The 5,031-nt window shown below is 34.7% G+C and overlaps 1 non-coding gene across 1 annotated transcript; it reads right to left on the bottom strand.

Moving 5' to 3' along the window:
* Positions 1 to 4,361: 4,361 nt before the first annotated feature.
* LOC122018302 lies at positions 4,362 to 4,467 on the bottom strand. The gene has a single exon (XR_006121720.1). It is a non-coding gene; the product is annotated as a small nucleolar RNA R71 (small nucleolar RNA).
* Positions 4,468 to 5,031: the final 564 nt, after the last annotated feature.

Below are 5,031 nucleotides of genomic sequence, written 5' to 3'. Positions count from 1 at the left end.
CCAATAAGCTAATCATATCATAATCGACTCTTAGGGCTAATACTAATAGTGCCTTGTATGTATTTGATGAAATGTGTGTGGTCAATATATTTAAATGTAGAGGACAAATCACCATGTAGAGGAGGTGAGGCCCTATGATAGAGGGTATCCCTTTAACTAAACTTTCCAAAGTCATTGTCTTGAAATGGGGGCCAAATCTCTACAAGGTATTATCTAATTAGAGCTTAATGGATTTTTTCCAAATTAATATTAGGAAGTGACTTGTGTAATCAAACGATTGTATGACCGAGAGGGCCCTTAGTGACAGAGGACATCCTTTCTAGGTTACCTCTTCAACTTAATAGTATTAATCTAACATTAGAAAGTAAATGAGATAACTCTAGTGATTATATTACTGGGGATCCAGGGTATCCCTTTAACTGGACTTTCTAGGGTCACTTCTATACTTAATGGCATTGAAACTTGATGTAAACTCTCCAGTGCGATCTTTACGGGGTTATGCCAGACTTTACTTAGAATCCCTACAAGAGTGTAAGCAAAGAGGTCAAGCTAGAGATGAATAATTCATAGGGACATTAATTAGCATCATAGTAAAAGCGAAATCCTAGAATCTCTCCCAAATCTAATTTCTCCTTCTCCATTGCTCACACTTGTGGTCATTCTCTCTTGCTCTTCCAACTCTCTCTCCCTCTCTTTCTCTCTCTTCTCTCAATTTCTCTCTATCTCAAGTTTTTGCAACAAATTCTTTCGATTGTCTAAATAACTTACTTTGTAAAATTGACTGGTGCTTAATCAACAGTCTCTATGGGATTCATATTTTTATTACTTGATGACTATTCCATGCACTTGCAGATAGACAACAGGTGTCTTTATGCTATTTAGGGTTTTTAGTGATGAAATTATTTTCATCGCCAAATTCGTCACCAATCTATGATGAATCCAAGGATTCATCGAAATATGGTAATTTTTAAAAATAAATATGTACAAAATATGACAGATGGACCTACATAGCTTGAAATGATATGAAACAAATTTCTATATATTCATATCAAGCTCTTGATGATATAAATGACCTCAAATATCAATTCCATCTAATATATTTTTTGATACTCAAATTAATTAGATGGACTTTATAAATCCAATGACTTAGTGGAAAAAGTTATTGTTTGAAAATGTTAAAATCATTTTGATATTAAATAATTATTTCAATATATTGGATAAAATTCATATTTGGGGTCATTTATATCATTATGAGATTGGTATGAATACATAGGAACTGGTTTCATATTATTTGAAGATTTCTAGATCCATCTGCTAGATTTAGAACGCATTTATTTTTATTTTTCCAAAAAAATGCCAATTTGCTATGAATCCAGCTATTCATCACCAATTGATGATGAATATAGGGATTCATTGCCAATTGGCAATGAATCTAGAGATTCATCACAAATTTATAATTTTATTAAAAATATAAAAAAAATACGTACGAAATCTGGTAGATAGACCTAGAGATTTTGGAATGACATGAAACAAGTTTCTATGTATTTGCATCGATCTCTTGATGATATAAATCATCTCAAATATCAATTCCACATAATATATTGAGATCGATAATTTGTTAAATATGAATGAGCATGAAAAATCTAATTCTTGTCAAAAAAAACTATGAATCTCAATATATTGGATGGAATTGATATTTAAGGTCATTTATGTCATTAGAAGATTGATACAAATACATAGAAACTAGTTTCATGTTATTCCAAAATATCTAGATCTATCTACTAGACTTCTTATGCATTTATTTTTATTTTTTAAAATTATAATTTTGCAATGATTCCCTAGATTCATCACCAATTTGTGATGAATTCCTAAATTCGTTGTTAATTGGTGATGAATCTAGAGATTTATAGCAGATTGGTAATTTTTTTAAAATACAAATAAATATGTACAAAATCAGGTAGATGGATTTAGATATCTCGGAATGATATAAAATCAATTTCTATATATTTGTATCAATCTCCTGATGATATAAATGACCTCAAATATCAATTCCACCTAATATATTTTTTCCATAGTTAAATCAATTGGATGGACTTTATAAGTCCAATGACTTAGTGAAAATAGTTATTATCTGAAAATGTTAAAGTCATTTTAATATTGAATAATCATTGATCTCAATATATTGAATGAAATTCATATTTGAGGTCATTTATCTCATCAGGAGATTGAGACGAACACATTAGAACTGGTTTTATATCATTCAAAGATTTCTAGGTGCATCTACTGGATTTCATACGTATTTATTTATATTTTTAAAAAATTATAAATTTGTGATGAATTGATGTGCGTAGATTATATACTCTTTTATGCATGTTTTTACGCACATTTACATACTTTGAGCATGCTTGATCTATGCATTTTTATACTTCCAGCTTTCCTTTTAGCATATTTACTCTTTTGGTTCGGAGATATGCTTTTTGTGTATTTTCTGTACACAGGAGTCGAAATTGGTGAAGATTATGCGTCCTCGGACAAGCTTGGAAGGAATTGAAGGGAGAGAGCATCAGGCCGTGTACCACACACGGCCGTGTAGTTTTAACAGGAAGGGAAGAGGACATGGCCGTGTGAATCTCACACGGCTGTGTCTTGATTTAAAGAAATTAGAGCAGATGCCTTACATGGCCGTGTAGATCTACACGGCCGTGTGAGGTTTCCAGAGGCCAAGCAGGTGGTGGCCGTGTGCACCACACGGCCGTGTAGCATTTCCAGAGAATAGAAGGGTCCTGGCCGTGTGAGTCACACGGCCGTGCAGCTTTGGCAGAGAAGGAACTGGACATGGCAGTGTGAATCTCACACGGCCGTGTCATGGGGCCGTGTGGCGCCCGATTTCCTCTTCTATTTAAACCCTCCTTCATGAATTGAAAGGGGATCTCTTCCCCTTTGGGAGAAAGCAAGATTTGGTGGTATCCTCCCATTCTTGGGAGGATTTCTGGGCGATTCGAGGGGAGTTCTTGACGATTTTGACTCCGGAGCGAGGATTGGATCCGAAGACGAGGCTTCTTCGTAGATAAGTTTTCTCTTTCCCCCTTTTCTTGGTTTCTTGGATTGGGGATTTAAGAAATGCTTGTAATCTTTATTTCTTCGGGTATTTTTCCTCGATTCATGGAGTAGATCTTGTATTCTAGGATTAAGGGAGTATTTGTATGATGGATTGATGTAATCTCTTATGGATTTGCCAATTTCTTGTTTCAATGACATTGTCTTGCTTGTATCAATTAGATCTTGAATGATTAATGGTGATTTGTGCTTAATTCTCATTCTTGATTGATTGTTTGGATTTCTTGTAGACTTAGTAAATATAAACTCTCACTCGATCATCAGAGGGATCCACGTGACAGGTGCAAGCCCGTGTAAGGACGTTTGAGAGATAATTTTGAAGAGGAAATAGGAATATTCAAGAGAGTAGGATGGATCTTGTGATTAGTTTCTTGTATCTTGATAGATTAATAAGTTGTGGGCTTCTATGTTGATATCCGAGGAAGGCATAGTAATAGGTGCGCTTCTGTGTAAGGACAACGTAGGTTCACGTCTAATTGATCATATTTAGATACATTTCTCAGTCCTTAGCCGGTTATCTATTGCAAGAGAGAACCGGCAACTTTCTACAAGTGTTTGGCAATTGAGAGATAAGAATTGGTGAACCATTTACATTCAAGAAATCTTACAAAGAAACCGAAACTCCTAGAATCTCCCCTTATCATAACCCAAAACACTAAACTCTTGTTTGTTGATCTTTAATATTAGATTTGTTTACCTTCACTTTGCATTTGAAACAATTGGATAGTTGTTTAGCTAATTTGCATTGAGGCATTTCTAGTGCTTATTCCAGTCCTTGTGGATACGATAATCTTTTATATTACTTGCGACATTTCCGTACACTTGCGGAGAGTAACAAGTTTTTAGCACCGTTGCCGGGGACTGCGCTATAACATTAGGAATTATCAATTGAGTTAGACTAAACATAACATTTGTTTTCCTTTCATATTGCATAGTTGTAACTAATCATTAGATTTCTGTTTTTACTTTCTTGTATAACTTTTACTTCTTGTTAATTCTTTTTGTACAAATTCAATTCTGCATTTTTTATTCTTTTATTTTTTTTCTTTTTCTGTTGAATTGTCATTTGCTATCTTGTTCTTGTGTATGCGAAGATCTAACTTTGCAGGGGAATTCTTTCCTTTTGACCTTGAGATTGACAGAACTTTCCATAAAGGAAGAATTCTGCAAAGGCAAATTGAAGAACAGGGAGCCGTGTGAGCAACAGTTTCTTGATAAATTCTATCCACCAAGCAAAACAGCTCATATGAGGAATTTAATTGCAAGCTTCAAGCAAACTGACTCAGAATCTCTTTTTGAAGCATGGGATAGATATAATAGTATGCTCAGACAATGCCCACATCATGGGTTGGAAAGATGGTTAGTGTTGCACACTTTTTATAATGGTATCAACTATCATACCAAAGTGTCCCTTGATTCAGCTGCTGGAGGGGCACTTATGAATAAAAGTTTAGATGAAGCTGTAGAAATTATTGACAGTGTAGCACAAAATCATCATCAATGGGTGAATGAAAGAAGTGGTGGCTATTCTTCTGTAAACCCAACAATTAAAGCATCAGGGAAGTTTGATGTAGATGCAGTCACTCTTTTGTCTGCAAAATTGGACGCTCTTACAAAGAAATTTGAGAAAATGGGGACTAGTGCTAATATGGTCAATGCTATTAGTACATCTTGTGAAGTATGTGGGAGTTCAGAGCACTCAAATGACTCATGTCCATTGGGAGCTATCACTGCACAAATCAATCAACTGGAACAATGTGATGCAATCATGAGTTACAATCAAAGGCAGAACAACCCATACTCAAATACTTATAACCCTGGATGGAAGAGCCATCCCAATTTTTCTTACAGAAATAATCAAGATCAAGGACCATCTATGGGGGCAAGACCAAATTTTCAAGCTGGGCAACAAAA

This window comes from Zingiber officinale, chromosome 8B (genome assembly GCF_018446385.1).
Source record: "Zingiber officinale cultivar Zhangliang chromosome 8B, Zo_v1.1, whole genome shotgun sequence".
Lineage (NCBI taxonomy): Eukaryota > Viridiplantae > Streptophyta > Magnoliopsida > Zingiberales > Zingiberaceae > Zingiber > Zingiber officinale.
Note: the sequence above shows the minus strand (reverse complement) of the source record. Positions and strands in the feature narration are given on the sequence as shown.